This window comes from Symsagittifera roscoffensis, chromosome 7, assembly GCF_963678635.1.
Source record: "Symsagittifera roscoffensis chromosome 7, txSymRosc1.1, whole genome shotgun sequence".
In the NCBI taxonomy this organism is placed as follows: Eukaryota; Metazoa; Xenacoelomorpha; order Acoela; family Convolutidae; genus Symsagittifera; species Symsagittifera roscoffensis.
Window position 1 is genome coordinate 44010145 of NC_087068.1, and position 11954 is coordinate 44022098.

Sequence of the window (11954 nt, forward strand, 5' to 3'; positions counted from 1 at the left end):
GAACCGGAGTCTCGGTAAATTTGAATATTGAATTGCGGAGTTAATAATTAGCAGAGAATATTAAAGTACATTTAAAACATTGCATTACAAGATGTTGAAAAAAGTCACTTTAAAAAAAAATCAGCTCAAAAATTGATTTTCAAAAAATTAAAAAAAACTATACTACATTTTTTTGCCATTTTCTTGGATGAGACTCATAAACAGCCTTTAGAATCAATGAGCAAGCGGTCAATAAACCCAAAAACTTCGGTCAACCCTCGTTAAGCCAAAAATTCAAACTACAAATATTTTTTAATGAAAATTTTCAAGGCCTATCCCTCCTGAAGCAGCCAACTATGTTTAAAAGATTTCGCCCAAGAAACTACCCAACATAAGTTAACAGCGCCGATATAACAGAAGCCCAACTCATTGAACAAGACAAAAGTAATTAAAATGATTCAAAATCAGAGTTAGTAAATTTACAAATTACAGAACAGGAGCCCATCTAAAGGTACCTATTTGTTTCTGAATTTGTAGTAGAGATGCAAGATGAAATACATTATTTCAATTCAAAAGTTCAGCTTCACCCATAAGCTTATTTGATTCTTTTTGAAAAATAAGAATTTTTTCACTGACAAAAAATTTTCATAAAATTTTTAAGGTTAAGCCGTTTACACATAGAGGCTTCCCACAACCTCATGTCTCGATTAAACTCTTGATATAAGATTCGACTTTTTTTTTTTAAACAAAATTTTCGAAAAACGGACAAGAAATTAAAACAATGACTCTTCTGAGGACCATAAATTTTTTGTAAGAAATATTTCTATGCGACAGCTTTAAGAAGGAAGCTTTTGTTTTTTTTTATATCGATTGAGCCCAAAATCCCACATTTGGGTGGGTACCTTTCGATGAAAGTCAAAACGATTCAAAAAACGGTAACTAAAATTAAAAACTTGATTTTCCGAGGGCATTAGTTTTTTGTGATAAGAAACTTGGATGTAGCTTATGTACAGCAATTTTTCAAAGCGCATTCTTTTCATTGAACCTAAAATCTGATTAGGGAGGGAAGTTATCAGGCAAATTCATTTCGTTTTACGAAATTGGCCGTACTCGCTAGAGCAGGGGAGCTTCAAGCAACACGTTAAACCCGTAGAACCCAACATCTCAAAATTGGGAGGGTAGTTTTTGAGAATATTCAAAACGTTTAAAAAAAACGGTCAAAAAAATCAAACATTTGACTTTTCCGAGTGCCATAAAACTTTAGTGGAAGAAAACATGGGTATCTCCAGTAATGCAGGTAGCATCACTCAACCTATTTTTGCAATCGATACAGAAATCCCGCAAGCCGTTCTCTCCAATGCACCCAAAATCTCAGATAAGGGAGGGTATTGTTCCAGAAATAAAAAAGCCCAAAGAGTGGATCAAAAATCCATTCCCTTAGACGCTTGGGAAAATAATTTTCACAAATTCAAAAAATAAGTTTTTCTCAAAAACTACTGTTTCGATTTGTGAAAAATGGTATCAATGGCAACTTTTTCGAAGGCTGTAGAAAGTGGGTTATGTTAAAAAGAGACTAGGCATGTATGCAGGCATACAATGGAGTGGGCGGTCTTGCCATTTATACCATTTTTCACAAACCGAAACAGTAGTTTTAGAGAAAAACTTTATTTTTTTTCTAAATTAGTGAAAAAAACGGAAAATCAGCCGACAAAAATAGGAAAACCAAATTCAAAAAAAAAACATTCATTAAAAAAATATATTTTAAAAGTTAATTACTATCTCAAGTGAATTAAGAAGTAGCTTGACTGGAACTTTCAGAAAATTGAGCATGTCTGAGCAGCAACTGAAATTGAGCAGCAAATGTGAAAGCAAAGTTTTCTACGGGAAAAAAATCTAATCCCCGATTACAAGTCACTTGCTCTCGCAAATGAAATAACTTTTGCTATTGATGAAGTTTTACTTAGCGTTCAACATCCATAAATGATATTCAAAGAAGCTGTGTAGCAGGCTTGTAAAAACAATTGAAAACAAAGCCAATCAGAAATAAAACGAACAAGACAAAGTCTAAAAATCAAAAAATAAAATTTACCGATGTGCTTATTTACAGCAAGACTGAACTCTGTCAAGGTTATTTGTCCGGAGCATGGCTCAATGCGTACTCGACTCAAGCTTTAGATTTGAAATTCACTACCTATCAGGTCCGCATACTTTTTAGACCTGATTATGCGGTTATTTGAAATTCTGCAAAATATGCCAGCAGAATTTAAGCATCTGTGGCATGTTGGTAGGCCTCGATGGATTCCACGGGTTTGCTGGGAAGAAAAAAGTGGGTAGACATCCTCCACATGCCATGATCAGGGATCTACTGAAGCGAGCCCAGACAACATATAGCCATAGTTCACAGTCTGAGCCCGTGGGAATCACCAGAAGAGATGAAAAAAGTGCTTAAGGGGTGAACTTAGTCCCATGGCACAGGTGCGCATGTCTAGCCTCGAACGCAACACAGGTGGGCGAACTAGCCCCTAGTAAAGTCCAACGCTCTGCCGATCAACCAGGAACAGAAGCAGTTATTACGGAAGATCAGATCATGGATAGATCCAGACATACAATCACGAAATATCTCAAAGGCTCATAAGGCAATCAACGAACCACCGTTCAAAAGACTGAATACAGCTGAAAAGACATGTATGAGGTGAAGTTGTTGAAAACGACCATTGAACACAGAGAGCCCATAATTGTTGGATCTTCCAAATTTCAGTATGCGAAACTGAGAATGTTGGAGCTTTACTACAAGTTTTTTGACAAGTTCTGTGATCTATAAAAGTTTGAACAGTTGAAAACGGACACAGACTCACTTTAATTAGCTCTTGCTGAAGAAAACTTATACGACTGGATCCAACCAGAAAATGGAGCTGCTTGGAAAAAATGAGGGAAAATGACTGCAGAGACTATTACAAGACGGATGCAAAAAAATAAATTCTTCCTCGAACATGTTGCAGTACGCGTAAAAAGCATGATGAACTGGAGCCGGGACTTTTCAAAGAGGAATTCAGGTGTACAGTAATGCTATGTTTGTGTAGCAAAACTTATTGCCTCTATGACAACAAGTCCGATAAGTTCAAGTTTAGCAGCAAAGGATTAAGCAAGCCGTTTCTAGAAGATATGGAGACGGACCCATGGCAAAGTACAGGAGAGTACGCGATAAAGCAGTCAACCTCACATCTACAAACAGAGGAATCAGAATTGTAAGCCATATGATGGCCACATATAAGCAAACAAAGAGAGGACTTAGCAATTTTTATCCAAAAAGACAAGTTCAAGATGGCTAATTCATTCAAAAGCATTGAATTTATAAGAGCTGAAGCAATATTACAAACTTCTAAGACGTGATGTCATGTTTTAAATTTATAAACGTAGTAGTATTTTGTTGATTTTTAATAAAAAGTTGCAGTAAATTTAAAATACGACGCAGTGATTTACATATTCTCTTTTCATATATTTTCTTGTAATATAGTTTATTTTTCTCAAAAACTCGATTTTTTGAAGTTTCAGTAGATTTAAGCATAGTTTTAGGTTGATCGAGCACTTTTTCAAAAAGTACAATTAGTTAATAGTGTTTCATAGTGTTTTGAAGTTTTTTAAAAAAAATTCAACTTTTTTGATAAAAAAAACTCAATTTTTGAAAATCTTACCATTGAATTACTATACTACAAAAAACATTATACCTTCTCTCCACAACCTACACGTAATTAACCATTGATATTCACCGAGTGGATAACGCGCGCCAAAAAGTTTGCGAGAAAACTAGACATTCTATTACCATCGCACAAATCATGAAATCTTGCCAATTCTATTCCTTACCTGAATACATTGTTGACTATATACCCGAGGTTAAAACATAACTTGGTGACCGGATGGTCTATTCCCTATCTTAAAACATGTCGGTCACCAAGAATCCCCCATATCCTCCAACATCTACTACTATCATCACCAGCTTAGAATATAGTTTGTTGTTGATTTTTCTCTTACTGGAATTTCGGACACTGGTTTAATTCCTAAACTTCTCTTTGTCTCGTTAGTGGTTCTACTAGTTTGATCCTCTCCAGAAGTAGCAATCGTTTCTTTTTATATACAATCTGTCGATGGAGTACTGGTGTGATCGGATTATATCATTCCCTGTGTTGTTGCTTCTCTATCAAGAGTTGAAAGCGTTTGAGGTTCGTTTTTTGGGCTGGCATTTGGGAATTCCTTAAAAAAACCTTATCTTCTTATTCCTTTTTTTTCTTTTTTACCATTGTTCCTTGAGCAATTTTTCTTTCCTTCTTTCTTGAGAATTCGTTTTGTTTGTTCAAAGAAAGCCTTTAGTCTTTCAATTACCAAATTAGGTTCATTTACATTTTTTTGGTAATAAGTGATCCGTTTAGAAAGACTTAAACTTTTTCGTTTTTTCCTTGACTTCTCCGGGTTTCTAATTCAGACGCTTGGCGTTGCAAAGATTCTAGCTCGTAAGATTTCATACATGCAATCTAATAGATTTCATACCTACAATCTAATAGATTTCATACATGCAATCTCCAGCGATGGTAAACAAGTGATTTTTTGTGATGAAACGTTGGTTAAATTATGTATTCTGCTTGCGAAATACTGGTTTTGGTTATCTCTATATTGCAACATGAGCATTGGGGGCTTCACAACTTTTAATGAGTGAGTTGAAGAACTCCTCTCACCATCCAAGGGCTTGCCACTGCCCTCGATAATTTTGAGTTTGCGGGCCTTTTTTCAGGGTATTGATTTGTCAACCACTGCGCCCTATTAGTTTCCATAATCTTATCAAACTGCTCACAAGTAGATGTACTCCTAAAAACTCTGTGTACAATTCCTTGGATAACACTACGCTTATACTGAGTTGAAGTGCAGCTTCTATAGTTCAGTAGAGTCCCAGTATCTGTTGCTTTTCGATGCTAATTGCAGGTAACACCCCTACCCTGCGACACATTTATGTTCAAATGCAGGAACGACAATTTCCCCTCTGAGTTAGTTTCCTCTATAATGAACTGCAGAACTGGGTGAAGAGAATTGGCGGCATCGAGGAGACAACTCGCCTCACGTTTGATTGTTCTAACATTGCGATCCACATGCGCGAGAATGAATTTTACTTGTGGAGTATTCTTCTCCTCGTTCTTAGCGCGGAAGCAGCGTTCACAGAACCAGAATATCTCGGTTAATGATGGGTATACATCATCGGAAGTTTTCCTTTTTTTAGATGATACCAGTTTCGGCAACTCTCGCATTCAACAACTTTTGATCAGTATGTTTTTTTCCTGCGCCAACACGTGCACAAACCATTTTTGTAATTCATTGGCTGTAACTCCGTTGCTACCGTTTTTTGTTGTCTTAGAGCAAACTCGTACTCTTTCAACCATATGTTCGCAAGAAGTACAACGAGGGAAGCGCCCGCGTCTAGACCATCAACTTGCAAAAACCATGAATCTTTACACCTGAATTATATTTTGCTGATCGCCATATTCAAAAATCTTTTCATAGTTGCTCTATGAATTTCGGGGGAGACTTCTGGCTGTACAGATTCTGTAAGGCAATTTCAATTGCTTCCTTCAGGGGAACATTATTGTAAAAACTTTTCACATCAGAGATAATATGGTTTCATCCGGATCTAGAGAAATTTTTTCGTTTATTTCTCTGGCATCTTTAGTTTCTGTTTCTATTTTGGCTCCATCGATGTTGTCAAGAAACTTTGCAATTGTTTTGTTAAAACTCTCATGCGAAAACCAAACTAACGGTCGGGTTGCCCCCCTGTTGACCTCATCTTAGATTATAATTGATCAACTTCTCTCGTCTTTTTTATTCAAGGCAAGTAACCTTTTTTACTAATTTACTACTCAATTTTCAGTATCACCCCATCAGTGGTTGCCTTTTTCTTCAAAAACTATGCCGATTGCAACAATGATTACCGCTTTGATTCATACGTTCGTTTCCTCATTATGCAAAAACCAACCCCTTTATCAAAAGGCACAGCCAGCAACCCATTATCTCTTAAATATTTCCTCGTTTTTCAACGGCTTGGTCTCTTGAGGCTTCTATTTCAATTAAAGTTTTACCAAGTGTTTTTGGTTTCTCAATTGTGAATGGAAAATGTCGATATCAGCCAAAAAAAACGTTTTGTTAAACTCTTCTCTTATTAGATGCTTCGGACCCATGGACAAAAATTCAAGTAACCATCCAGGCAGTTCAATGTTAACAAGCATCTTAAATTAATGCTATTTTCTCCCCCCAAGAGGTTTATCTTGTCTATCGGACAGTTTTTTACTTAATTTTTTCTATGGTTTTCTGATGTTGTCTTTAAGTTGTCTTGACGCCTCACCAAATGGAAACGCAAAGCCCACCACTGTTTGACGATTTAGCAGCAGCAGCAGTAGTAGTAGTAGTAGTAGTAGTAGTAGTAGTAGTAGTAGTAGTAGTAGTAGTAGTAGTAGTAAAATATTTAGAGACGGTTCTCAAGGCTTATTTTGCACCAGCGATCGGGCTTTCACTACCATCTCCTCAAACTTTTCCTGTCCTCATTTGCCGTAGAGGTTTCAAACTTTAATAGTTCACCGAAGAACCATCAGTGGCAACTTATGAGAAATTATCATGGAATAATTTGAAGATCATTCAGGGAAAAACAGAAAAAAGGGTAAATTATAAAAGGACCCTTCCGTTTAGGCACGGTCGTGCACAAGCTGGATAGAGCTCATAGCAGCTTTATATAAACACATCAGTAAACAATTTTGCAGGAATTAAACCGAGTCAGTATTCAATGCATTGTCATTAGAGGTATTTACTTCAATCGTCCCTCCTCTTTAATATTATTAAATGAAGTGTCTATGATTTGAGTTTTACGAAGTGATCTGCATCCCCGTATACAAAGGATAGCGATCCTGAGCAGCACGATGCTTTTCTTAATTCTTAATTCGTTTTTTGTTTCTGAGTAGCTTTCATACCTTTTTTAACTAAGTTTTTCAGCTATGCGCTGCAATGTTCGTGTAGCTGCTTGTGCGGCACCAGCAGTGCAGCTAACAATCAGCAGGCAGAAGATGCTCTGTTCGACTGGGTGTAACATTTGCCCAAAAACTACACAGTGATGGAGCGTAGAAAAAGTACGAATGGACGACTGGCCGACGTCAGATACCTAAATTCTACTCGTTTTTCACTGCCTCGACCTAGCCAGTTGATTTTCTGATCTGTTTAGGCTAAGTAAAAGGATAATGTTTTCAAGACATCAGTCAAACGACTTTTAATCAGGTTCCTTTTACATGCGAAGACAACCACATAGCTGGGTCTCGGAACCCCAGACTACTTGATTGCTATTAAAAACACGGCTCGAATATCCTATTTTACCTTGTTTTTGGTTACCGTTCTATATTAAAAATGGAGAAAAATGGATAGATCCTTTCCTCTTTCTAGCTACTCATGTTCTAAAGCAACCAATAATACCGGTGTTATTTCAAATGTTTATGACATCAGAGTAGCTAAAAAGTGTGTTTATTACAGTCTTTCACCATATGATGACTCTTGGGGCCGAGCCTCCGATTCCCTGCTTTTTCTGTAATAACGTCGTTATTACTACCAATTCGTGGCACGGGAGGGTACTGCTTCTTCCTTCTTCCCCACTGAAGCCTCCTTTCTGGCTAATTACCTCCGTTAAGTGTCTTGTCGTGCGTGATCGTCACGATAAGAGGCTTCATTTTTTTTCTATATTCACGAACGTCTGTCTCTCACTAAATCGGTTGTTGTTGTGTTTTTTGGGACTTTTCAAACAAAAATGGCCATTTTTCGTATTTCTCAGAAATAGACTGTCTGCAATCGAATTTTCGAAAATAAAAAATCTAGGATATCCTAGCCTCCTTTTCAACAATACATGATCACTAAGACCTCTAATGTCTTTTTCCTGCTGCGACGGAAGGTGCCAAAACTCTCTGTTATTATTTTGAATTTTTTAGTGATTCGTGGTACTTTTAGGCGTCTTTCAGTAGTCTTCGTGAAACTTTTGCTTTTTGCGCGTGTGAGTTGAAGACATTGACATCAAAGAAGAATCGGTTAAACCTTGAGCCCCATAATCCGTTTGCTTCTACATCTAGTCAAGGGTCTTTATCACTTGTGGTTGAATTGTTGACAAAGCTCTCGCCTTGCAACGACTGAAGTTTCGGCTCAGTTTCAACATCATAGCAAACCTCGCCCATGAGGTTGGCAAAGGTAGCTTTGATTACGTCATACTTCATGTAAGTGGAATAATGGTTCGTTCCCATTCATATCTGAGAAAAATAACTTCCCTCAATTCGGATATATTTAGGTTGAAATTATATCTACTTAAAGGCAGTGTGTTTAACCAGTTTGAGGCTCCATTTTTGGAGTCTAGCTCAAGCGCGTATTTTAGGTTTTTTTCCGTTTTAAGTGTTTTGTTTTTCGCAAAGATTTTTTTTTGCTCAGATATAGCTGTTAATGGGTCGTGTGTTTCTAAGACTGACGATGTTTTAATTGGCGATTCTAAAAACTTCTCGCAGTCAGAAGGTAGCTTGATATTTAGACCACTCATTTTCAGTGGCAAAAATTGATGTCTCTAAGTTGATGGCTGATATTATCTTTACCAATTAAATTTGGAATGAACTTTTCCTGCAGTAGCTTCGCGCAGGCCTGCATGTTTTCTGTGGTATTGCGAGTAGTTCTAGCTAAAACACGATAATTTTTATTGTACCTCTTTGGTGTAACAGGAGTACACTTTTTGTGGTGATGTTTTCGCGATCATGCAAACTTTTTTCAGTATTTTGTTATGTTCTACTAACTCAATTTCTTAGTAAGTTTTACATTCAACCTCGTATCCTATGACAGAACCAAGCACTTTGGCCCCTTTCTTCATTTCAGTTTTGGTATTTTTGAACAATTTGAACGCCTTTTTAAATTTTTCATCTCTTACAATGAGCTGGCGTTTCGATGCTTTTACATGATATCCAAACTTTTTTCCGTGTTTGATAATATTGTCAAGAACTGTTCCCAAGCTTTTCAAACCTCCGACCGCGCTCCCATTGTCTGCATACCATTTCTGAGTTCAGCTGTTATCGTTGCGTAGTTTTATTAAAGATGAAAAGCTAGCCCGTACATCGCCATTGCTAATAATGGGTCTCCTTGTGTGGTTCCTTCTCTAGATAGGATAACTTTTTATTTACGAAGAGTTTGATGGATTAGAGTATGATTTCTGTATAGCGGGTACTAAAGAAAGGCATACAATTGCAATGTTTTTCAAAGCCAGGTTCCAGTTTAGGGAGTTAAATGCATTTTTGGCGTCTATCAGTAATATTGCATTGGAATCTGTTTTCTCGTATTGCTTCCTAAGCGTATGAATTCCATTTTCGATGCCACATTTTTGGCCAAGGCATAGTTGATAATACGATACAAGTACCATATGTTCGCTATTTAAGCACTTTGTTATCGTTCTACCTATTATTCTGCGGATGATTTCGCCTATGCCAAATGGCCAAACTCCTGGGGTTTTTATCAAGTGGAATTAGTCGACAGGTATTGTATGATTCGAGCAGCTCAGGACTCAGTATTTCTGTCGATATTTTTTGTGCAATTTTGGCTAGTGTCTTTGATATTTGAACTGACTGTTGACCAAAGTGCGTTAGTATGCGTCTCCACTCATTTGCATCCAGGCCTGAGGGTCTATGAAAACCATGTGTTGTCATGGCAGCCTTCCTAATTTTCTGGACATTTTTTGGTCGGACGTGGATGAGTGGAAAGGGATTGTATCTTCAGAGCATGATGTTATATAGTTGTTTTTTATTGGCTCCGCGGGAGGGTGTTTCTCAATGAAGATTTGCTCAACAGTTTGACCTTTGACGGTTTCCTTGCTTGAGAGAAATCCTTCGGAGTTAACAATTATCTTAGCAATAGCACTCGATAATTTTCCGGTGCTCATTAGGGTTAGAGGGACTTGGATGTCAGTTGTAGTGTTGTCTGTAGTCAGAGAGGTGCAGCGAAAGCAGCTGAAATTTTCATCGTGGTCGCTGCCTCTGTAAAGGTCGCGAGAAGTGGATGCCGTCTCGGCAGAACATTTGAGGGGTTAGATTTAGATTAAGATTGGGAGAAACAATGAGTGTGTGTTGATGAATAATTTTATTAATCAAGTTAATCATTACATGGTTATGATTGTAGAGTTTGCAATTAACATCGTTTTTATTGGAGCTTTGGAATATTTTGAGGATGATTAGAGTTTCGGGCTGAACCTTATTTGTAATTTAGTTGATTAAATTTTTCCAATTCAGCGCAATTTCTTGTGGATGCAGCCTATTGTCATTAAACCCGGTGATAATGGTTACTGCATTGAGGCGCTTTGTTCTGTATTGTAAAATTTTTGTTCAGATCTTGGATTGTGGCTCCGCGATAAGAGTGAATTGTAGATTTTACTATAGTTGTTTTGATATGTGCCAATTACAAGCTTTTGTGAGAACTCACAGATGCGCCTTGCCTGGAATCGGGGCATCCACCTAAAACACAGACAGCGAAGGCAACGGAGAAGCTCTTAAGTGGAAAGATGGGGGTGATGGTTGGGCAAAGAATTTAATTTAAATCTGAGAGTTTCAAAAAAAAACAAAGGAAAAAGTGCAAGGTAGGAACGGTACAACCTGTGGTGTTATTGCAGGGCAATTCCATTTGCTCACTTTTTCTTGCGTCTAGATACACGGCTCTTGGAGTGTGGCGCTGCGGTAAGAGCGATTTGTAGATTTTGAGCACCAGTATCCACGGCCGCGAAAGTGGTTGTTACATAAGAGACAATGTGTTTGATCAGACATTATATCAGGAGGAACGGTAACGTCAGATCGTCAAGAGAAGTCAGAAAAAATACAAGCAAGAACAGTTGTAAAGAATTCATTACTGAAGAAAGAGAAGTGGATGCCGTCTCGGCAAATTATTTGAGGGGTTAGTTTTAGATTTAGATTGGGCGAAACCATGAGTGTGTGTGGATGAAATATCTTATCAATCAAACTAAACAGCACATGGTTTTGAATGTAGAGTTTGCAATTAACATCGTTATGGAGCTTTGAATTATTTTGGGGATGATTAGAGTTTCGGGCTGAAATTTATTTGTAATTAAATTGATTAAGTTTTTCCACTTCAGCGCAATTTCTCGTGTATGCAGCCTATTATCAATGAACCCGGTGATAATGGTTACTCCATTGAGGCGCTTTGTTCTGTATTGTGAAACTTTCGTACAAATCTGGGAGTGTGGCGCCGCCGTAAGAGTGAATTGTAGATTTTACTAGAGCTGGTTTGATATATCTTGTCCTTGATGTGCCATTTACAAGCTTCTGTGATAAGTCAGGGATACGTTTTGCCTGGAATCGGGGCATCCACCTGAAACATAGACAGCGAAGGCAACGGAGAAGCTCTTACGTGGAAAGATTGGAGGATGGTTGGGCAAGGAATTTCATTTAAATCTGAGAGTTTTAAAAAAAAACAAAGGAAAAAGTGCTAGAAAGGAACGGTAAGACCTGTGGTGTTGTTGAAGGGTAGTTCCAACTGCTCACTCCTTCTCGCCTCTGGTTACGCCAGGGAAGCTTCACTAGTCTACGGCTGGGACGGTGAGATTTGGTAAGATAATCAGAAGAGGAAAGCCCAGCGCGCATATGATATGAAAACAAACAAGCGGTAAATTTGAACTATTTAATAAGTTTATCACAAAAATTGGGCTAAACACTAAAAACAGTAACTTCTTTTGTCATATTTCTGATCTATAATATACATGTTTAAATTATACCTTTGTGGTAAAGTAAACTTGTTTTCACCTAATTTCTTTAATATGTGTATGTCAGACGAATTTTGCATATTAAGTGTTTATTATTATTTTTAATTTTTAGTGCACTTATGGATGTTGCAAGAGTGGTGTTTGCACTTAGTGAGACCTAAATGCGTTTTTCTTTTCA

General features: G+C 37.4%; 2 protein-coding genes across 2 annotated transcripts in view; one reads left to right on the forward strand and one right to left on the reverse strand.

The window, feature by feature from the left end:
- Window positions 1-11706, reverse strand: part of LOC134852145 (nucleoside triphosphate pyrophosphatase-like) — a 117536-nt gene extending 105830 nt beyond the window's left edge. The window contains exon 1 of the mRNA XM_063868441.1: window positions 11691-11706. The gene's annotated coding sequence lies outside the window, so the exon portion shown is untranslated. The remainder of the gene's footprint in view (window positions 1-11690) is intronic.
- Window positions 1-11954, forward strand: part of LOC134852144 (choline/ethanolaminephosphotransferase 1-like) — a 109996-nt gene that overhangs the window by 67482 nt on the left and 30560 nt on the right. The window lies entirely within an intron of this gene.